Source organism: Nyctereutes procyonoides, unplaced genomic scaffold (genome assembly GCF_905146905.1).
Source record: "Nyctereutes procyonoides isolate TBG_1078 unplaced genomic scaffold, NYPRO_anot_genome, whole genome shotgun sequence".
NCBI lineage: Eukaryota > Metazoa > Chordata > Mammalia > Carnivora > Canidae > Nyctereutes > Nyctereutes procyonoides.
This window is the reverse complement of record NW_026575128.1, coordinates 25,377,487-25,403,060: the sequence shown is the minus strand read 5'-3', so window position 1 is coordinate 25,403,060 and position 25,574 is coordinate 25,377,487.

The following is a 25,574-nucleotide window of genomic DNA, read 5'->3' as shown; positions in this document are numbered from 1 at the left end:
TCAGCAAGGTTTTCAGTTAATAGTCGGCTATTAGTAAAGTTTTTGAGGAATCAGAAGTTGCATGTGGATTTTCAACAAGGCAGGGGTCAGTGTCCCTAACCTTCACATTGTTCAAGGGTCAACTGTACTCTGATATATAAAAGGAATACAATGATAGAGAAGAGGTGGGTTATACAAACCAGTAGATAATTATCTTTGTTTCATTCCTCTTCAGCAGGACTATTGGTCTATTTCAGGTTTTCCCAGTTAAGCATATATTATTATGAGATTGCTTGCTGTACCACTCAGTGGCTTTCTAAAACAAGGGCTCTAATCATATAGAAATTTCCCAGGGTTTAGTCAATTATGTCATCCTTCATTCATCACATTTCCATTGCGGAACATTTAAGCTAATCTTGATGTATGTGTTTTGACACCTTTCTTTCCTCAGTGCAGATGAAAATAAACGCTTTTAGAATCAGGAACAAACTTTAATTTATACCAACTAAGAAAAGAATACAAAGCATTGTCAATTCTACTACATTTAGAAATCTAACAAAATTATTTTCTTTTCAAATTTAGTAATTCCTTGAAGCCAGTATCCATTTTTTATATCAAAGTAAGGAAATTATTAGTGGAACTGACTCACATTTGCATGCACCATGTTCTCTCAAATTTCTCTTGCTTTTTCTAATACATATTAGGTTGGTTCTCAATAATAGTGCACTTATGAGATTCCTCAAATACTGTGCCATCAAAGATGCACCTCCTTACTCCTGAAGATTACACAGAAGCTGTGGCACGATAGGCCCTGTTGAAGAGTTTTTGCCTCTAGAAGTTGCAGTTTCTTTTTATAATCATTTTAATGTATTTCTCATTTCAGAAAAATATATATATACATATATATATACACATACATATAGTTTATAGTTACATGTAATACCAATATTTTACTTTTCCTGAGGACTGTGAGCTTCACTAGTCAGTTTTCTAATAGATAATCTACTCAGGCTTAACTTTTGGAAGGTAATTGAACACATATATTCTTTGAGTAGCAAGAAAGCCAGTTTTTTCTTTGCCTTTTTTTTTTCTGCCTAAAAGATAAGATAAAGTCCCTATCTCTCTATGGTTCAGTAAAACATTGTGTATATTTATTTTAAATATTATTTTTAAAAGAAATTTATCCTTTCTCAAAGGAAACTGAAATTTTGGCAGGGATAGGTGAAGTACAATGTACAGAAATTATTTCTTGTTCATTTTGTATTCTCAATACTTAACAAATTGTTTTATAAAATGGTAGGATTTTAACCTGGCTCTCTCCAGTTAGATTGCATTCAGGGTCAGAACCCAAATGCCACTGACCTGTTTTATTTACTCACATACTACAGGAATTCCAGCTTTGTGTTATGGAGTGTGATTATATATGGTGGAGACTTACATAGGCTCATAAACGGTGCTGCTGTTGCATTCTCTGTAAAACTATTCGAGATGGAAGCCACGTATTCTTAGTAGCTCTGAATACCATTTACAATGACAGTCTTCTTACTTAGGGCATTAATTTCCCAGAGCTGTACCTTGAGCTGCCAAAGCAGTCCTGGGTTCCCTACAGTTAATATTGTTCATTTGCAACACTGTTTTCTGTAAGAAGGGGGACTATATTCTCTCCCTATATGAACATTGTCCTCATTAATTCATCTATTCCATTAACAAATATGTGTTGAAAGTCTTTTTTTGTGCTAAGTACTTTCAAGCCACTGGAGATCAAATAAGGAACAAAATAGTAAACTTAAAACAATGACCAAGAGAGCAGAGGTATCTCTTAAGGCATTTACATGTAAGTGGGAGGGGAGATGATAAGTATTCGACAAATTTATGATTTTTAATATAATAAGCACAGCCTGTGCTCCATATTTCAAATGCCTTATTTCTTTCAATCTGAGTCATAAGAAGCCTTCCTATTTTAAGTCTCCTGAAATCAAGATGTATATTACACTGCCAGGTAAATTTAATACAGTGCATCCTTTTACATTGTTTTCTGTGAAAATCTGTTATTGATGGTGCATGTAATGAAGAATGGCTTCTTAAGATGAAAGAGATATTGCAATATCTTCTAAAAACAATATCTTTAAGTTGTGCCTACTGCACCTCTCACTGGTTTCATTGAAAACCAGTTTATTCAATTGACCTGAGGACTAGATGGCACAGTGTTCACCAACTGTCTTTTCCTTAAGGTTCTGTATTCAAACATTTCCCTTGAGGACTCTGCCCCAACCCATTGAATAAGCTCGGGTGATGTATTTTTAATGGGCCTGTGTCACCTCTTTGTTAGATATATTCAGACATGCCTCAGACTTAACCACAGGCTCCATTTAGGCTCAAACTGTAACATTTTACAGCTGGAAATTATCTTGTCTGATCCTTTTTTTTTTTTTTTTTTTTTTTTTACAGATAAGAAAACTAAAGGTTGAGATGTTCAAAGTTTACTCTAGTGTCAGAATTGGAGCACATGCATTCCCAACTTGTAATCCGTTTATCTTCCCATAAGACTCTACCAACTTACTTTTAATCCTTTTAAAATTCTTTTACCTTTGCCTCCAGAAATTATCTTTCCAAATAACACATGCAGAATCTTCCAAATAAAAATATGCAAGGCCTTGAAACAAGCTTTGAAAGATACTATTGGATGCTTTCTCTGTGGTTGGGCTACAGGAAAAATGGGAATGTATAAAAAGCTGCTTCAGCCCTTGAGAACCACAGTCTCATGGACAATTGAATATCAAGCATTGAAATTTATGATTATCTCCAAACACTGCATGCTTGAAAAGAATATATTAGTGTTATACAAACAATTTCTGTAGAATAATAACTTAAAACGATTGTCAGTTACTGGTCATAACTAGATGGAATCCTATTAAACACAAAGGACAATATAAATTCTGGGTGTTCTATCAGCATAGGCTTCATGGTTAATGATAAAGAAGAAAAGTTATATAAAATACACTACAGGGGACTTTATCCCACTCTCTAAAATTCATTTTCAGCCAAGCAGGGGTAAAACTAATAAAATTCTCCCTTTATAGAAAGGCCAAGAGTCACATCTATTTTCTCTTTCCTAATAGGCTGCATGCACCAAGGCATCAATGGGGAATGATGGTGAGAAATTTAGCTCAAATAAAAGATAATTTTTCTGAGAGTGCCATGAAAAAAACATTATGTGAAAGACTTTGAACTTTGTGATTAATATTTGAAAGGCATCGAATATGTTTTTATATTAAAAAAAAACAGAGGACAGATATTTAATATTAAAAGAGTTTTGGAAAGATGCTTCCCTCTTAACCACTCTTTAATCTTGGTCCCAGAATCATGTTTTTTGCCAAATATCACTCAAAAATTATCACAAGGAACTATATATACCTTCAAGCAAACATTTAATGGGAAATCTTGGGAAAGAGAGCTAGGTTTCTAGGTCATCTTTGCTGAACTTGGAATTCTACTTAATACTTCTCCTGAAGATACTATTAAGAGCATTGTAGGGGGACCAGTAGCTGATGAAATAAGCTTAAGAAATTTCACACTTCTTTCCTCAAGACGGAAATGCTTATTTGCAAAGGTGTTACTTTGCTAGAGCTGCTATTACAGAGTACCACAAGCTGAGTGTCTTAGTACAATAGAGACGTATTGTCTCACAGTTCAAAAGTCCAGAAATCTGAAATCAGGGTGTGGTCAAGGCCCTATTATTTCTGAAGGTGTACAGCTGTGGCTGTTTCAGGCCTCTTTCCTAGCTTTTGGGAGTCCCATGGCTAGTGATAGTGTAACTCCAGTCCTCACATGATGGATGGCTGTGTCCAAAATTTCTCTTTTACAAGGTCACCAGTCATACTGGATTAGGGATCCTTACTACTTTATGGTAATCATATTCCATTTATTTAATTACATCTGCAATGACCCTATTTACAAATAAGGGCATTCTGAGGTACTGGGGCATAGAGTATCAACAAATAAATTTTTAGGGGACACAATTCAACCTATCATAGCATATTAAAATCTTTTGGAATACCACTAGAGAATAAAATTTAATTTTGTTTTATTTAAGTCAAACTATTTTATTTTTTTAGAACACTATATTACTATGTTCCTTCCAGCATCTTATAAAACAGTAAGAAGAAAGAGGCAGAAGAAAAAATAAAGGCATAAAATTTAGAAAATACCTAAATTGAAGGTGATAGTTACATGTATTGAAAATAAAACAAAAAGAAGTTGTGTACATAACTGAAGTAGAGAGACAGAAGGACGATAAATATAAAGGGAAGAAGAGATTTCAACATGAAGAGGGTATTTAGTAGTATGATGCCTGTACCAATTGGTTTTTTTTAATAAATTTATTTTTTATTAGTGTTCAATTTGCCAACATATAGAATAACACCCAGTGCTCATCCCATCAAGTGCCTTCCCTCAGTGTCCGTCACCCAGTCACCCCCACCTCCGCCCACCTCCCCTTCCACCACCCCTAGGTTCATTTCTCAGAGTTAGGAGTCCCTCATGTTCTGTCTCCCTTTCTGATATTTCCCACTCATTTTTTCTCTTTTCCCCTTTATTTGGCCTTCACTGAATAGATCACCCTAGCTGGCAAGGACTTAAAACAGTAAGTATGCATTTCTTGTAACTGTGCCATTTGGTTAATCTGTACAGAACTTAACTGATCATTGCTTATTTACTCATGTATCTGTGGGTGAGTTTTGCTCCACATGTCTTTCATTTTCCTCTTGGAATCAGTAGGTGCAACCAACACGTTCTCTCTATGTCAATGCCAGAGATACAAGAGGGCAATTAAAAATACCTAAGGCTTCTTGAAGCCTGGGCTTGAAACTGAACAGCTTTGTTTCTACTTCATTCTATTGGCCAAAATAAATCACATAATTGAGCGCAGAAATAGAGTGGGCAGGCATTCATCTTCACATCTGAAGACACTTGTCCACTGATCATACCCACTGGAAAGCTAAAGGTCAAAGGAAGCCCTGGTCTACCACCCACAAATGCAACTACAGGATTTTTATATTTTTCATTTATGTCTTCAACCTGGAGTTCCTTCTTTCAACATCAATTGTGGGCTTTCAGGATGCTACCTCAAGCCAAGACCTAGAGAGTCTAAAGGGTGCCCAAGGAAATGACTGGTGCATATGTTTAACAGTGATAGAAATAAAATGTCTTTTAATGGACACTGAGGTGCAGATATTTAGGTATATACATAGGAACACACAACATACATATTTGCTCTACATACTGGTAAACTAAAATGTTGGCTCCTTAATACAACCCCTTCTTTACTCTCTGATTCTACCTTCTTTTAAAAACAACCAATGTCTTCACCTCTTCTGGTAGATCACACCTTCTGATATTCGACACTCCAAGGGACAGTTCAATGATCTGAGATATGAAAGCCCAGAATATCACTGGAGAGATGCATAACTCTTGGAACATGTGGCCACATCTTAATGCATAAAATTAGCTATGGCAATGGAAATGGAAAGGTCAATGCATAATAAGTGAGAATATATATTTATTCATCTAATATTTATTGAGCACTTTCTATACAACATGGATTATTCTAGCTCTAAGGAGAAACCTTACCTCACTAAAACCATCCATTTCGTGGGACTTTTCATTATATCACATTAAATCAGCTCTGACATAAGAAAAATTCAATGCATAATAAATTATGATACTTGTTTATTCATCTAATATTTATTGAGTGCCTATTATGTTTCATTCACTCTTCTAGGCTCTAGAGATACTTCAGTGCACTCATGTTTGAGTAGTAGTTACAAACAAAAAAACACAAAAAATAACACCAAGTTACTAGTATAAATATGCTATGTAGATAAGGTTAAGCAGACTGAAAGAATAAACTGGGATAGGTAGATGCTATTTTAGGTAGTAGGGCTATTGAGGATGATGTCTTTGATGAGTGGATACCTGAGCAAAGTAAAAATTTTAAAGGGAGAGAAAAAAAATCAAGAAAATATCTAGGGAAAGACTCTACCAAGGCAGAGATAACAGCAGATACAAAAGCTTTAAAGTGCTAGTATGTTTGACCTATTTAAGAATACAAAAAAGACCAGTCTATCAGAGTAGTCTGCATCCAGATCAAGTAGGGAATCCATCAGGGGCCTTGTCAAAATTTGGGATTTGATCCTAAGTGTTAGGAAAAGCCATGGGAAGTTTGGAATAAGGGTCTAAGAGAATAATAGTTAGCCCATTATTATTATTAATGCATATTTTTTTCTCTGTCCATCAAAGCTGTACAACCTGGAACCAATCAATCTACCTTCCAGACTTAACTACATTTTTCCGTAAATCTGAATTCTCTAGGAAAAGATCTGGATTGTCATTATTTCCAAGTACTTCTGTCACTGCTTATCAAATCTACTTATCTTTCAAGGCCTCCAAGGTTCAAATGCCACCTCTTTTACAAAAGAGCATTTCTGCTCGGAGCAATTTCTCCATCCTTAATCTCTATATCCTTTTGTTCTCTCTCTGAGTCTTTATTTCTGTTATTCCCTAGAAGCCCTGCTATTCAACACAACTGTCCAGTTAATCAAATACTTGAAAAGATATATATAAAAATGGAGAATTGTTAACACTGAGACATTCACATCATGAATATTTTATATTAAATTAAAATATGTAATTATACATTCATGAATATTTTAGTATTGAGCCAAGATCTTTTGAGTGAGTCTATTGATTAGACTCTGCATAATGGTCTCCCCTAAACCATGCTAATACTTTACCTACTGATCTCAATTTAATTAATATTGAGCAGCAACTTACAGAAACCTGTACAGTGATAAATGTCAAGGTAAAAATTCTTGATTTTTAAATTATTTTGTTGTCTTTTGGTCTCCTCTAGAATCTTGCTTCTCAAGGTATAATTGATGGATCATCATCTTCATCATTATACCTTAGAACTAATTAGAAATATAGCCTTAGGCTCTATACCAGAGTTAATTCAGTATGAATTCACACTTTAATAAAATCTCCAAGTGATTCCTGTAAACGTAAAAATTGGATAAATAATGATCTAGCACATAACTAATTCAACTGCAATTATTTTATTTTTTAAGGATTTTGTTTATTCATGAGAGACATGGAGACAGAGACAGAGACATAGGCAGAGACAGAAGCAGGCTCCCTGGGGGGAGCCTGATGCCAGACTCCATCCCAGGACCCCGGGATCATGACCTGAGCCAAAGGGAGATGCTCAACCACAGAACCACCCAGGTGCCCCTGCAATTATTTTTTTTTTGTCTCTTCAAAATATTGAACTCCATTTTCATTGAAACAACAATTTTTTCACTTGATCTTTCTTCTTCACCCATTTTATGTTTCATTGATACATGTATATGCGGAAAAGACTTATCCTAGCAGCCTGAGACTATTATTCTCAGAAAATTATATTTGCAAAGTTGGCCCTTGGCTGGTGTTAGGAAACTTGATAGGCAACTTCCTAAGACTGGTATAAAGTTGTCTCTAAATGGTAAACATGGCTCCCTGTGCCAAATCTGTGCAAACAGTATAAATCGAGTACCTGCTGTCCTTCTAAGGGTCTGGAATTTTGTTACGTGCTAGGTCGAGAACGCCAAGGTGATTGACCCTCAAAAACCCTGTTGTCCCTGGTTCTCCTGAACTTCTCTGGCAGACAACACTTTACATGAGTTGTCATAACTAATTGTTAGAGGAATTGAGTGTATCCTGTGTGGTTCTATTGGGAGAAGACTCTTGAAAATTTGTGCCAGGCCTCCTCCTAACTTTTTGCTATATACCTTTTCCATTTGCTGACTTTGCTTTGTATACTTTCACTGTAATAAATCTTAGTTGTGATTACAACTAAGTGTGATTACAACTATAATGAGTCCTTCTGGAAAAACACCCAATGTGAGAGCAATCTTGGGGACCCAGCACACAACATGATTCTAAATAAAAATGCCATGTCACTAAAGCAAATTTTGGAACATATTTAACTGATTTTTAGGAAGCATGCTCGTCAATTAGTGAGAGCAAAAGTACATGGATATTTAAGAGTCACCATGGGCAACTAGTACATCTCAGACATAAATCAGCGTATTTTCAAAGAGATGAGGTGATATTGGTTAATTCACCAGAGAAATATATCTCTCCTTAAGGCAAGATCCAAGCTTTGCAAACCTATATGTCCCCCACAGAACAGAACACTGTGCCCTACACATAATAAGCTGTCAGGAAATATTTATGAAAATAATTATTTAATATTTAAACACGAGTTATATTTTAAGGTAAAAGATTTACTAAGATATTTCTTAAAGGAAATAATATGTATAGATAAATCCACATTTTGCCTATATTTTAACAAAAGAAAAACATACTACATTCCCAGTTTTTTCTTATCAGTTTAATATGAGGGACTCCTGGGTGGCTCAGTGGTTAAGCGTCTGCCATTCTGTTCAGGGCATGATCCCGGAGTCTCAGGATCAAGTCCCACATCAGGCTCTCTGCTGGAAGCCTGATTCTCCCCGCCTATGTCTCTCTGCCTCTCTTTCTCTATGTCTCTTGTGAATAAATAAATAAAATCTTAAAAAAAATAATACGAAAAGATATCAGCTTTTTCTCAACATACATCAAAGTATTTATTTGGTTTTTATTCTAGTAAATTTGGCTATTTCAGGTCTTATGGTTCTTATTCTAGTTCACTAAAGCCCTCGAAGGCAAAGAAAATCACAGGGGTAGTCCTATTCCAAAACAAATGTGACATTCCCCAAAGCCATCATTCTTTGTAACTTGTCAACAAGTTCAGCTCAATTTTTGTATGGATATAAAAGTTGAACTCTGAAAGCTAAATACCCCAGGAAGCTATGATCCTTCTATATTGGTTTGAAGGACTTTGCCATTTAGACAAGTAAATGACTCCGTTTAGAAACTATTATTATGGTCTACTATAAAAATCAAGAACAATTGTTAAAATGTTGATTTATCATAATGTAGGTAAAATTGCTTCACTTTGCTGTTAACATGATTTCCCACAGCCTTCGGTCACCCAGAGAGGGTTAGCTTAAAAACATTAACTTCGAATGGTCTCTGATGTGCATGTGCTAAAAATCATCTCATTATCATTTTTTTTTCTGAATTTGGACCCTTTGAATACCTAGACATCTGGTACCAACCAAGTTATTGTGACTATAATTTTAACTGAATCCTCAAAATTACTGGTCAACTTCAACTTATATTGGGCCAACATGAGTAACCTTGTGGGATGAAGTACTGTTGAGTACAATTTTCCACCTATTTTCATGCGGAATCTTTTGTACCTATCATATATAAAAGACTACAAAATACTATCGTGCTAAGAACATTTAGAACACTGATTGATAAGAAAAATTAATTATAAATTATAGATTCCATTTAAAATTAAAACCACATCTTATATAATTTCTCTCCTTGCCTTTAACCATAGATTTCGCAAAAATGTTAGCATGCTGAAACAATTTGAGATATTTATATTTTTAAGGGGAAAAGAGAGTTTCCTGTTATCCTAAGGAACAAAGAAAATGTATTTTACATGAGGCATTTTTCATTCAAATGCTAATAAGCTTAGGACAATTTATAAATTCTAGAATAATTATTTTAACTTTATCTGAGCACTATGCAGGAAAAAAAATCTTTTATTCAAATATGAAATCTAACACATTGGTTCAGAGCCCAGTCCAGTAGTTGATACATCAAGGGAGTAAATATATATCGCTTGAATATAGTAAAAATGAAAGTGTTAATGAATAAATGATTGAATATGTGAATTAGAGATTTTTAGAAGTAAGGATTTTAGGTCAGGATTTTAGATCCTGACCTGTCTGAAACTATAAAATGTACTTGGAGAAAAAGAAAAGGCATCTACATATAGCACATTTATGCCTTTAATATATTGTTAAAATTACAACACAGTCACTGGGATGTTGGGAAACAGAACTTTATGTTATATAGTAATTATTTGTGATGTGTAATTTTCCCCTCAGTTCTTAATATCTAAATTAAGCAAGAAAGATACTACCATTCTATCAGTGTTGTTTCTAATTGTGGATTTAGTTACCAACCTCTATTGATAGTACCAAATGTATTTTTTTGTAGAACATGTATGCATATGTCAGAATTCTCAATCTCTTCTAAATATGTTTTTTAATCCCTCTAAGGATCTTAGCCAGTCACCATACTCACTTTTAAAATAGAGAAATTGTACACGAGGTAATTATAGGAGTCATTAAGAGGTTTGAATTAGAAAACTCTGTAATAAAAGATATTGTGCAATGTGATGCAAATGTGTTATTTAGTCTTATAAAAGTTACCAACACTACAGTAAAATGATCCAAGACTACAAAATGCTTTTTAAAATCCTGATAGGGAAATGTTTTAAATTTTGGATTTTAACTCTGGAAAAAATTCAAAAGAAAGAGACAAGTGCATCAATCATCAATGTTAAAGCACTCAGTTCTTCTATCAAAGGAAAAAAAAAAACATCAGTAGACTATCTTTGAAAAATACAAGCCTGAAAAAACTACAGAGAATGCAATATGCTTTGCTTCCAATTGTCAAAGTCTGAGATCTACACATAACACATCAACTTCAATTTACTTCCATTCCTGACTTCCTGAAATACCTACCTAATCCTGATGTTTCCTTCCAAAATTAGTATTTTAATGTTCTTACACATCTTGTAGAAAGGGATTTCCACTACCATCATTTTTTTTTCCACTACCATCATTTTGATGCAATTCAGTTTATGCCTTGGGATAATTCTTTATTACTTGTCTTCCATTTTTGTATAAACTAGGTTAAAATATCCACTTTGGCATCTGAATAGAAAGTCTGAACTATATATTTGAACTGAATATAGAAAGAGCTACTACAAATCATTGCTCATGAAGAGAGGATCATGCCTCAAATAATTCTAGAAAAATTAAGTGAGAATTTGAAATACATATATTTTAAACCTTTACATAATGCCATACCTCAGAATAAAATTGTATGTGGTGTGTAATGATTTGGTTTGATAACAAAATTTCAAAATATTGGATATTGACAAGGCAGAGGCCTAGGGCAAGTTTGCAGGCCTCAGGCCCTTGAAACCATCAAGACTGTCTCTTCCATTCTCAACTCTACATTTCTTTGCATGCTGGCCTAATTCCCTCTTGCTGCTAAAACAGATCTGCTAGCTGGGGCATGGCATCAACAACTACTGGGCTCAACTTTTCATAGCTTAATAACAGAACTGAAGAAGCTCTCCCTCCACCAAAAGTTTGAAATATCCCAGGAAAGAGGTACGTATGCCTGGCCGGGCTTGAGTTAGTGACCAATTCTCAAACAACTGCTGTGGCCAGGGAGCAAATGCCATGGAAAATATGTTGGTTCCAATTTGAACTGTAAGCTAATGTTAAGATGAAGTTACTCTGTCCCAAAGAGGAGAATATGCTAGCAATCAAAACAATGCAGTTATAGCAGAAATGTCCAACATTATTTACATGAACCATTAGCAATAAAAATATGACTGCCTATGAACGAAATTAAAATATAGGGTTAAGTATAAATGCTTGTAACATATGAACTTAGGCAACTATTTCACTTCTCAAAGTCTTCTTTTTCACCTATAAACTTGGATTCATAGTTATGTTTCTTCTAAAACGATCATTCTGAAATTAAAATACAAAATACCTTTAAAAGTGACAAGGCCTTAACTCAATACGAAAATTATGATTCATAGTTTGTTACTATTATTCAAAATTTAAATGTATGGATGCCTGGGTGGCTCAGTGGTTGAGTGTCTGCCTTCAACTCAGGGCATGATCCCCATCATCCTGGGACTGAGTCCCACATCAGGCTCCCATCCCAGGAGGGAGCCTACTTCTCCCCTCTGCCTGTCTTCGCCGCTCTCTCTGTGTCTCTCATGAATAAATGAATAACACTTTTAAACAAAACAAAAACAAAATTTAAATGTATATAATCTGCATTCACTTTGAAAGAATTCTGTTAAATCCTACTTAAATATAATTTTTTAAACAATGTGTTTCTGGGCTATATTTGTTAATAATAATGCTATTAATTATTTTTATATTCTGGATATTGGCAACGTAATTGTAGAATATCAGTACATAAAGCTGTAAATTATACATGTAAGGCATATAGATAGCCCAAAGTAGTAACTCAAGAAAAGAACTAAGATGTCCTAGCCCACAAGTAGCATCCACTAAGAGACCTATGAGTCAGGCCACCTTGTATCTTGTAGCGCACCTGACCTTCAGCTGCATAATGAGCTCATGGGAAACCCACAAAGGAAACTCTTACTAACCTCACCATAATACAGAGAAACAATAAATCACTGTGGTTTGAAACCACTAAGTATGGGATATATCTTTACAGAGAAATAGATAACCCTTATGGAAATATTTTTTGGGGTGTCTAAAAATTGTAGAATTTGAAAAACAAAGAAATGAAGATTTCTAAAAAATGAGAAAAGTATAATGCTACTTTAAATATAATTCACCTGAAGTGCTTTTTTTTTTTTTTTTTTCTCAAATTTACTTCCACTTTTTTTCCCCTAAGCCTCTGCTCTTCTGATTTTCTGGAACCAAGAACTAGTTTTAGTTACACAATAGCTCTTGGGACAGCTTAACATAAAAAGCTTTCAATATTCTTCATATAGTCTCTCAAGCTATGTGTATGTGTATATATTGAATGCTCAAGATTTTGGCAACTTCTACTGAGCAGCCTAATAGTTGAAATGTTTTTAATGTTCCTTTTGTACATGTGGCAAGCTTTATTATAGTGGTGTCTGTCCATGATCCTTGATTATTGGACTAATACATTGCTCGGTGTATTCTGTTTTTAAGTGAAATATATGGATTCTTCAACATTGAGGCTTTGTATGAATAGTTCTAAATTAATGGAGAGTTGAGATAATTATCTGGCTAATAATTCCCAAACACTACTATTAAGAAAAAGTAGAAGTTTGAGGTTTAAAAATTTTAGATGGGCTGTCTTCATTGATTAAATCATCCAGCTTTCCAATTTATTCTTTTTTTGAAACATGATTTAGGTCTGTTTGATAAATAATTGTATCTTTAAGCATATATATATCCATATAACAAAATGTAGTGTTAAAGTGGTTATCTATTTTACTTGGTCTAATATCAACAATTGTGTATTTATTTTTTAAATATGTAAGGAAATTCCCTCCATTCTACTCTCTACTTTGAAAAGATGCCACAGTAGGGTGATGTTATATAAATTCAATTTAAAAACATAAACATTTAAAATGGAGTTAAGAATTCTTTATAAATGATTTAGGACTAGTAGACACTAGAGAATACTAGATATCATATATTTGAACATAACTGATTTTAACCCATTAGTTACCTTCTAAAAGAGGGAAAATAATTATTGTATCTGTTGTTCTATTCTTAGGGCACAGTATTGACTTTGCCATTAATTCTTTTGACATTAACTCATTAACTCATTATCTCTTGTAACATTCACAGGAATCATATTTTCTTCTCCCCTAAAAGAGACTGTATGTAATGTGAAAAGTAAAAGAAAAAATCTGACAAATTTCCAATTGGCGTGATTGACACAAAGTTGAGCAATAAAAATCAGAAGTTAAACATAGCTTTTCTCATGAATCATTTACAAAATAGTTTGATCAGTCCCTAATATGTCACCAATGTACTCAGAATTTTCGAATTCCTTGATCACTCTTTAGTTCTCCTATGACTGTAATACATGGTAGCAGCCAATTATTAACCCACATTTTTTCCACTGACTTTCCAATAAGTGCTCCATATTTTTTTTTTACTTAAGTAAGGAGGGAAGGGAGTGAGGGAGAGAAAGAGACAGTGGGGATGGGGAGGTTGGGAGGGAGAAAGGAAGGAGGAGGAGAGAGAACACTCCTGACTTGGCTTCCCAAAATTATTTACACCTAAGTCTTCCCAACAGAGGAATATGCTTTGAAAGATTATGAGTGAAGTCCCATAGTGACAGCAAAATCTACTCCTTTAATTCACTTAGATCAAACTCTTCCTGGTTGTTATCAATTGTTACTACGCATTCTGAATTAACTGAATCATAATTAATGAATACTCTACCAGAATAAATATTAATCATGTTCCCTTTCACTATTAAATGTGTTTAAGCTTCAATAATAATACAGGCCAACCAATGAATAGCTTTTCCCTTGTGATTCCATTTCTCATGAATATTTATCTCTTTTCAGAAAGTCTCCTCAATCAACAGGAGGAAAGTAGATCAACTGTTCTGTGATTTTTCCTCTGTCCCTTGCTTTTTTCTTATCTTTTTTTCTTTTTTCTTATCTTTTACCTCAACCAGTTCTTTAATTCTTTCCATCCCTCCCTTATTTATCTTTCAATGAAAGACAAGATGTATCCTTGATTTTATATCCACTTGCCAGCAACAGAAAAAGTATTCTTTAACAGGAAGTTGAGGATGAGCTCTTGTGTTGGAGGCAACTTTGGCTGAATTTCCTTAGTTAGCACTGATTTCCTCACTTGTAAAAGGGAAATCGTAAACTATCCATCTCACAAGGGAGTGATAAGAATCTGTCTTAAAATGTTTTACAACTGTAAAATAATTAAAATGTATACTCTGATTTATATTACAAATTAAAGCTAGCTTAATAATCTAGGGGAGAAAAAGTATTTTTCCAGTATTAATTTTCTGGAAGTTAACCAATTTTAAGTCCTTTTTCAGGAATTATAAGTAAACAATTTTATAAAAAGTTTCTCAACTTTCTGAGAATTACAGAATATAAGCATTGGAAGGGACCCCAAAAATGACACTTAGTGGGGAAGGGAAGAAGGAAGAAAGGAAAAAGGAAGGAAAATGGAAATAAGAAACAAAGAACTATCATACCTAGAAAAATAATAGAGAAAAATGTTATAGTCCTAATAATTGAATGATAATGATTTATAGAAGGTCACATTATTTTTTACATAAAAAATAAAAATATACTTGAAAATGGCACAAAAGTTGAATTCTCAAAGTTTTATAAAGGATGACAGAGACATAACTGTCCTGAGGCTCAATTAGTTAAATTCCTTCATTACACTTTAAATTTTGCATGTTATACTTTAAACATAATAAAATATTTTTTAACATTTTATTCATTTATTTGACAGAGAGAGTAAGAGAGCACAAGCAGGGGGAGCAGCAGAATGAGAGGGAGAAGCAGGCTCCCTGATGAGCAGGGAGCCTAATGTGAGGCTCATTCCCAGAACCCTGGGATCATGACCTGAGCCTAAGGCAAACCTTAACCAACTGAGCCACCCGGGTGTCCCTGAACATAATAAACTCTTAAAACATATTTTCAGTCAAATAATATAAAATTTTCTCAAGAGAAAAGTTAATAAAAGAGCCAATAGAAAAGTAGAATTTAACATATTGACATAGCATTATTTAAATGCTTAAATGGTCAATAAGTATTCTCTAATATTCAAAAAACTAAAAAAATAAAAATAAATATCCTTTAATATTCAAGTTCAACAACAAATACCTGCTGATGTATGTATAACATACAAGACAATTTATAAGAAATAGCTGCTACTTCACAAATTATATAGAGTCAGTTCGAGAAGAAAGAACATTTACATAGAAAGTTATTTTTTAAGTGGGATTTATACTTCTGATTAATTTAAATTATGAGGGACTATATTCACCCTCATTCCCAAAAAAAGATGAAAAACAAGAATAATATAGGAAACAGTGACAAGACATTGGATGTGAAGTAACAAAGGACACCTGTCTCTGAGTCACAAGCAATAAATGAGGTAAGCTGGGATCCCTGGGTGGCTCATCAGTTTAGTGCCTGCCTTTGGCCCAGGGCGTGATCCTGGAGTCCTGGGATCAAGTCCCATGTCGGGCTCCCTGTGTGGAGCCTGCTTCTCCCTCTGCCTGTGTCTCTGTCTCTGTCTCTCATGAATAAATAAATCTCTAAAAAAAAAATCTTAAAAAAAAATAAATGAGGTAAACCCCGAGACTTTAGCTATATATCATCTTCAGAGACTTTCCAGGCCATGACAAAACAAAGGTGATCCAGATGGAATCCACAGTCTCCCTAAATTGAAGGGGAGGTGAGAGCCAGGAAGATCAAAGTAGCCGGTATTCACAGAGCATGGTACCAGTGAGGAAAGGGTGCAGAGGGTAAGAACACCAGAGATCTGCAGAGGCTCCTCCTCCAATAATCAGCAGAGTACTAAGCAACACATGGGTGTGAGGAAATTACCTAAAGCCAGAAGAAAGCCACTCAAAAGAATTAGAGGAAACTGTTCAAAGCACACACAGAGACAGAAATAATGTGTGTCTCTTAGCTAGAATGACCTCTAATTAATAGGGCATTGGGGAAAGTGCTCAGAAAATTTTGCCTCAGGAGTGGGGGATAAATAAGTAGCCATATACTACACACTGCTTTGGATTTACCTAATAAATCCTAAAAACAAAATCTAAAAATTATCAGTTTTCCAAGTAACTCAAGTATGTACTAGAACAATGCTCAAGAATACTTATATGTATATATAAATATATATATATTTATATTTATATTTATATATATATATAAAAAATATCAGCACCCAACATGGGAAAAATCACAATGTCTGTATCTAAACAATATATTGAAAAACATAAGAAATACTATGTTGGTAACTCTTTTTTTCCCATTATCCAAATTTACTTTTAAAAAAGGACTTTTGCTCTCAAGAAGATGAAGTAGAAGTAATTTTTCCTATTATTTTGCTAAATATAGTTCAAAAAATCTGAACATATATAAAACAAGTATAAAAAGACTTGAAAAGTAGAGAGGAAAAGTCAGTCTTGCTATGGAAATAGAGATTGAAGTAATTACATGGTAGTAATTTTGCTGCGTTTTCGTTTAGCCTTATATTATTACAAACATGATGCTAGAGAAGCCAGCAAACTACAGAAAGAATATTTATGTAGAAAGTTATTATTTTTGAAAAAAAATGAGATTCATATCTCTGGCAAATTTGGAGTACCAGGTACTGGATTCACTCCCCTGCCTAAAACCACATGAAAAATGGGCAAAATGTAGGAAAGAGTGACTCTTAGATATTAGGTATCATGTGACAAAGGCATGTAAACACACACACACACACAAACAACCCAAAGATAGCCTGTGTTCTCTAATGACAGGACAGGGAAAGGGGCAGCCTAGACAGACGGAAAAGTTTTATATAGCAACTGCTTTACTCCAGCCAGCACCACAGGAAAAAACAAAAACAAAAACAAAACTGCAGCCACATATTCATTGATTCCAGGAGACACTGAGTTCAGAGTTTAGACATCTAACCTCCCAGCATGCAATGAGTCATCCCATCTGCCCCCTCCATGATTGTCAGGGTGGTATCAGAGAATCCCAAGGAGGAAACCAGGACTTTTATCCCTTTTAGGTGGTAATAAGCCTTACCCCGTGTGATATAAATGAAAATTACCAAGGGGACAGAAACAAGAAATTTGTGTTTCATCAGCGAAGGTGGTATCAGTGGAGTCCAAAAGGGGAGCTAGAACTCCCACTCCACTTAGCAATAATGAGGAGACATTCTTTTTTGTGTCAATAGAGGCTGCATAGGGAACCTTCACTTTCAGGCCCTCCATGCAGTAACGATGCGATGTCAAGCCTGCCAACCTCACCTGCTGAAGTGGGGTCAGAGAAAAAAGCCAAATGGAAGTTTTGAATAAGATTCAGATACTCATAACATTAAAACAATCCAGATTCCAATTAAAATTACTTATCACACCAAAACCAGGAAAATTTCAATTTGAATTAAAAAAAAAAAGACAAAGGATGTCAAGACCAATAGAAGAGATAATTTCAAATTATCTGTCAAAGACTTAAAGCAGACATCATAAAAATGCTTCAGTGGGCAAATGCAAACATGCTTAAAAACAACTGAAGAAAAGAAATTGTCAGTAATGATGTAAAAATTATCAGAAAAAAATAGAAACAACATAAGATTTTAAAAAAGCAAATAATTGTAGAACTAAAAAAAATACAATAAGAAAAACTCAATGGATGGGATCAACAATCAAGTTGATAATCAGTGATATTGAACATAGAATAGAAATTATCTAATATGAACAACAAGAAAATAGACTGAAAAAGTTATATACAAAACTCAGGGGACTTGTGGGACTACAAGGAGAGATCTAACAACTGTGTTACTGAAGCAACAGAAGAGAGAGAGAAAAAAAAGGCAAGATTGGAAAATTATCCAAAGATTTAATGACATAACTGTAAATTTAGCAAAAGACACAAACATACATTTTCAAGAAGCAGAGCAAGCCTCAAAACCCAAGATAGGGGATCCCTGGGTGGCGCAGCGGTTTGGCGCCTGCCTTTGGCCCAGGGCGCGATCCTGGAGACCCGGGATCGAATCCCACGTCGGGCTCCCGGTGCATGAAGCCTGCTTCTCCCTCTGCCTGTGTCTCTGCCTCTCTCTCTCTCTGTGACTATCATAAATAAATAAAAAAAAAAAAAAAAAAAAAAAACCCAAGATAAACCAAGAGAAACGCATACTAACACATCATAATCAAACTTCTAAAAACTAAAGACAAAGAAAAAACTTAAAAACAATGATAGAGAAATGAGAAATAAAGCGAATACTTCCAAACTCATTTTATGAGACCAGTATTACTCTCATACCAAAGCCAAAGACACAAGAAAACTACAGGCCAAAATCTCTGATGAACATCGGTGCAAGAAATTTTAACAAAATACTATCAAATCAAATAACACATTGAAGAGATTATACACCATGGACAGGTGAGATTTATCCCTAGGATACAATATTGGTTTAACATATACAAAATCAATATAAGACACCATGTTAACAGAATGAAAGAAAAACCATATGATCATCTCAACAGATGTAGGAAAAAGAATCTGACAATGTTCAACATCCATCTATGACAAAAATAATTTTCAAAAAACAGAGATAGAAGAAATCTTACTGAATATAGTAAAGGTTGTTCATCAAAAGTTCACAGCAGCATAATCAATGGAGGAAAAAAACTGAAATCTTTTCCTATAAGATCTGATACAAGACAAAGATTCCTACTTCTGCTGCTTCTGCTCAACATAGTACCATACATCCTAAAAGAGCAATAAGGCAAGAAAAGGAAATAATAATGCACATAAATCAGAAAAGAAGTAAAATTATTTCAATTTGTAGGTAACATGATCCTATTTGTTGAAAATCCTAAACACTCTATTAAAAAATCTTTTAGAACTAATAAATTTCAAAAAGTTGCAAGATACATGCAAAAATCATTTGCATTTCTTTATATTAACAATGATCTACCCAAAAAGGAAATCAAGAAAACAATACCATTTATGACAGCATCAAAAAGAATAAAATACTTGTAACCAAGGAGGTAAAAGATCTACACTGAAAACAACAAAACACCACTGAAAAAAACGAAGAAGACACAAATGGACAGACATCTTGGACTGGATATTCCTGGATTGGAAGAATACAGTTATAATGTCCATTCCACTCAAAGTGATACCATAGCTTCAGTGTGATTCCTATCAAAATTTCAGTGGATTTTTTCATAGAAATATAAGAATAATTCTAACATCTGTATGGAACCACACAAGACCCCAACTACTCAAAGCAACCTTGAGAAAGAACAGAAATAAAGGAATCATACTTCCTGATTACAAATTGTTTAAAAGCTACAGTAAAATAATAAAATAAAATAAAAGCTACAGTAATCAAAACAATATAGTAATCAAAACAAGATGCATAAAAATAGACACACAGAATAATGGAATAGAATAGAGAGCCCAGAAATAAGCCCTACCGTATTCAAAACTAATTTCCAACAAAAGTTCATGATGTGGAAAGGACAGTATATTCAGTAAAAATATGCTGGAGAAACTGGATAAACATATGCAAAATAATGAAACTGGACCCTTATCTTATGCCATACACAAAAAACAACTCAAAGTGGGTTGAACACCCATCTTATACATAAGACCTGAATCCATAAAACTCCAAAAAAAAAAAAAAAAAACACAGAATAAAAGCTCCTTGACATTGGCCTTGACAATGATTTCTTGGACAGACACCAAAGGAATTAACAAAAGTCAAAAAAGGGACACCTGGGTGGCTCAGTGGTTGAGCGTCTGCCTTTGGCTCAGGGCGTGATCCCAGAGTCCCAGCATCAAGTCCCCCATCGGGCTCCTTGCATGGAGCCTGCTTCTCCTCCCTCTGCCTATGTCTCTCCCTCTGTGTGTGTGTGTGTGTGTGTGTGTCTCATGAATAAATAAATTCTTTAAAACAAACAAACAAAAGTAAAAATAAATAAGTAGGGCTAAATCAAACTGCAAATCTTCCATACAACAAAAGAAATGATCAACAGAGTGAAAAGGCAACCTACCAAATAGGAGAAAATACGTGCAAATAATATACCTGACAACAGGTTAATTTTCAAAATATGTAAAGACCATGTACCATTCAACAGGAAAAAACAAACAACTTGATTTCAAAAATGCAAAGGACCTAAATAGACATTTCTCCAAAGACATACAGATGGCCCACAGGTACATGAGAAGAATGCTCAATGTCACCAGTCATCAAGGATATGCAAATCAATATCACTTGTCATCAGGGAAAAAACAAATCAAAACCGCAAGGAGATGATATCACCCTATGCCTGTCAGAATGGCTATTACTATTAAAAAAAAAAGATAACTAGCATTGGACAGGATGTGGAGAAAAAAGGAACCCTCTTGCACTGTTACTGGGGATATTAATTGGTACAGACATTATGTAAAATAATACAGAGGTCAACAAATCAAAAGTAGAACTACTATACAATTCAGCAATCTCTCTTCTAGGAATATTCCCAAAGGAAGTAAGATTGGTACCTTGAAGAGGTACCTGCATTCCCATGTTTATTGCAGCATTATTCACAATAGTAAAGATAAAGAAACAACCTAAGTGTCTGTTGATGGACTAATGGATAAAGAAATTGTGTGTGTGTGTGTAGGTATATACATATATGTGTGTGTCATTCAGCCTTTAAAAAAAATAGTAGGAGATCCTGCCATTTGCAATAATGTGAGTGAATCTGGAAGATATTATCCTAAGAATTCAGAAAGAAAAAGGGAAAAAAGCTGCATGGTCTTGTATATGAAGCCTAAAAAAGTTGATTACATAGAAGCAAAGAGTAGAATGGGGGCTAAAGGGATAGTGAGGAGGAGAAAATAGATACTGGTCAGAGTACAAAGTGGCAGTTACGTAGGGTGAATAAGTGTAGGTATCTAATATACAGTGTGGTAACTATGGTTAATTATACTGAACTGAATATTAGAAATCTGACAAGAGAGTAGATTGCAGGTGCTTTCATCACACACACATACACATGCACACAAATGACAACTACGTGAAGAGAATATGCTAACTAGTTTGACTATAGCAATTTCATTTATTTCAATTATATATATAACATGTTGTACATCTTAAATATAATTTTTATTTCAAAAGTTAATTAAAAAAAGGACACCTGGGTGGCTCAGAGGTCGAGCATCTGCCTTTGGCTCAGGTCATGATGCTGGGGCCCTGGGATCAAGTCCTGCATCGGGCTCCCTGCATGGAGCCTTCATCTACCTCAGCCCATATCTCTCATGAATAAATATATAAAATCTTTTTTTTAAAAAAGTTAAAAAAATATGACTGGTTACTTAAGTTATTGGAAAAATTTTAAAGAAGGTTCAGGCAACTTGATTAAATCTTTTCTTACAGCTGTAAAACCTATGAAATTTAAGTACATCTGTAGTATATCTGATCAAACTTAACTTCCTAGTTGCATGTATCAGAGCTGTGAAATATTCACTGAATTTTGAAGGTCCTTATGAAGAACATGATATCTTATACTTTATTTATGATTATGTGGATTATATTTTAACTAATAGTATTTTGAATTTCATGGATTAACTAAAACCATAAAATGGGAGGAAAAACCATAGACATATCATTATCACATTAAAGTAAGTGATCTAAGTATCTCCAAATAAAGGCAGAGATTGTCAGGCTGGATAAAAGAAAAAACCCAACTATACATAATCCTCTTTAAACATAAAGACACATATAGGTTAAAAGTATAAGAATGTATAAAATTATAACAAGATAAAATAATCCAATAAAGTAGAGTCTCAATATTAGCTCAGTAGATCAGAGCTAAGGATATTATCAAGGATAAAGAAAGTCATTTCAAAATGGAAAAGGGGTCAGTTCATCAGAAGAACTTAACAATACTAAATATTTATGTACCCAGCAACAGAGCTTTGAAATGTAGGAAGCACGAACTAGAACTGCAAGGAGAAAAAAAAAAAACAAATCTGAAATTATAGTTGGAGACTTTAATACCGCTCCCTCAATAAATGATAGAACAAGTAGACAAAAACCTTTAAGAACATATAAGATTTCAACAACAGTATCAACCAACTGGATCTCATTTGATATTTATAGAATGCTCCACCCACAAAAAAAACAGTATGCATCCTCTTTTCATGTGCATACAGAACATTATAGACCACATTCTACACCATAAAAAAGTCTCAAAATGTAAAATGATCCATTTTTACAAAATGTGTTTTTTTACTACAGTATAATTAAATTTAAAATCCATAACAGAGGGACATCTGGAAAACCCCTAAATATTTGGAGACTAAATAACTCATTTCTAAATAACCCATGTGGCAAGGAAGAAATCATAAAGGAAATTAGAAGCTATTTTGAGCTAAATGAAAATAAAAACACAACATCTTAATTTGGGGGATGTTGCTAAGTACCATTTGCTGGCAAATTTCTAGCACTAAGTGACTATGTAAAAAAAAGAAATAAATTTCAAATCAATTACCTCAGTTTTTACCTTAAAATACTAAAACAAACAAACACAAGATCATACTAAACCCAAAGTCAGCAGAAAAAAAAAAGGAAACAAATCAATGCAATTGAAAATGAAAAAAGAGAAAAATCAATGAAACTTGAATACTAAAAAGAAAGAAACAAACAAACTTGAATACTGAAAATATCAGTACAAGTGAGCAAAATCTCACTAGACTAACCAGGAAATAAAAATATCAGGAAAGAGAGAGATGACATAACTACCGATACTAGAGAGACTAAAAGGATAAGGGAATATTAATATATGGACAGAAAGTGAAGCAGTTGCCAGAGGATAGGGATATGGTGGAGAGCAGGTGCATTAGGAAGGGTTCACAAGGGTGAATGAAGAAAATTTTTAGGGGGATGGGGGCACTATATTGATTGTGGTGATGATTTTAGATCTGTGTACATGTCAATTTAATCAAATTACATGCTCGAAATATGTGCAGTTTGTTGTATGTGAGCTATACCTCAATATATCTGTGAAAATGCAAGAGAGAAATCATGCCAAAATACAGCAAATTTAACAGACAAAATAAAGTTTTAAAAAAATATATATAGTGATGGTTAATGAAATCTTCACAAAGGAAGTGAGACCTATCTCCACTATAAATCCTATTTACTACTCATAAGCTTATTACCTGCTGACCAGTTAGGAACCATAGATCCATACAGTTGTAGGGCTATTCGTTTTTCTCTAATCTATCCTAATTATTACAATTAGTTTCTCTACAATTAGCTATTTCACATAGAAAGACAGATTTTACGTAACATGATAGACTTCTGGTTGTTTTTTTATTTTTCTGCCTGGTTTCTAAAAAATGTGTCTCTCTGGCAATGCTAGACACATTTTCTCTCAGGGAAACACATTTTTCACTTTTCCCACTAAGAAGTTCTTACTGGCCAGCTCTGCAATGAACACTGAACCTCTTTCATGGGCATAAGTTGCCATCTACCATCAGTCATGCTGTTATTTTTCTGAAAGAAGAAAAAGAAATCTTTTTTTCCAATTTCATTCATTTATACTCCTTGCTGTGGTTCTGGGCCATTTTACTTTGAACCCTTGCTATTGACTGTTATTAGAATCTTAATTGATTAAACCTTTGATTTTATGTGGTCTTAGGGTACTACACCTAACAGCAAGCTTAATATACTCAAAAAGTAACATTCCTGAGCTACTGCTACCTGGGGAACATTCAAAGCGGTGAAGAAGCGTGCCCGTGCAGCTCCGTAGGAGGCATGCTTTCTGCCTCTGGGCTCCAAAGAAATTTCTCTTCCTTGAGAAAAAGCAAAAATAAAAGCTTTCCTTTGCTACTCAGTGACAGAGAACAGAGTAAGCAGAGCGAATCCGTTTCTGTGGTTAACAAGTAAAGAGCAGGAAGTCAGTATTTTACAAAGCAGATTGCAGGGAAGAAAGCTTTTATGGAAAACAAGAGGAGAGTCAGTGCAAATATTGGCAAATACAATAATCACTGGTCATTGCAAAATATAATTTGGCTTCTGATGGGACCACTGTAAGTTTGGGAGATGCTGAATGTCAGAATTTGGAAGGTTTGAGACTGCAAATGATTAAGACGACCTTTGATCTTCCAGTTGGATTAGAACCCTTCCTTATAAATAAATAACAATTTGGGGGCACCTGGGTGGCTCAGTCGGTTAAGAATCTGCCTTCAGCTCAGGTCATGATCTCAGAGTCCTGGAATCCAGCATCCCCATGGGCTTCCTGCTCAGCGGGGAGTCTGCTTCTCCCTCTCCCTCTGCCCCCCTAACCTCACTTGTGCTTTCTTGCTCTCTCTCAAATAAATATAATCTTAAAAAAATAAATAAATAAAAATTAAAAGAAGTAACATTTCTACGTGCTGCCTTCTGATGAGAGGCAAAATGATTACTCAGAGTCTAATATTCTTGGAATGAAGGAGCTACACCATCAGGCATCGCCAAGAAGCGCAGGTGCCAAGGGGAAGCCCCAGTGTGGGTTGGCTCTCAGTTTTATTACAGAACATAAATGTGTGGAAGCAAGAAGAAAAAACAGCTCAAGAAACCAATCCTGAGAGGGGCAGCAGGGAACTGCATCCGTGACCATCTGCACGGGCCTCAGGGGAGCATTAACTGGAGGGCGGCGAGAGATTGGAGAACTGACCTCAGCAGGCCGGGCTGTCTGTCCACCACCGTTGCTATATTCAGCACATACTGTCTTCAGTAGGGACCCATGGTAGGAATAAGTGGCTTTTGCCACATGCATAGAGCTGTTGCCATTTGTTTGTGTCCCTGTTCTTATGCTTTTTTATCTGCTGAAGTCTTGCTCTCCCACACCTACGGGGCAGGCACCATGCTAATCCTTTCAGAAACTCCCTTGTGTGGTATAGTTTCTTCATTATACATCTAAAGAAACTGAGGCATCAAAGGGCAAAAAAAGAATTATACCAATATGCAAACTCAAGGGTCTCTGATTCCAGATCTCTTGCCCTTACCCACTTCACTGCATTGCCTTTCTGCCCCTTCACGTCAAGTAACTCAGTGAAACAAGAGCCGTGAGTATACTGCTTAATCTTCATTGCTAGGTGTGTGCTGAAGCTTGCACGAATGCATCTG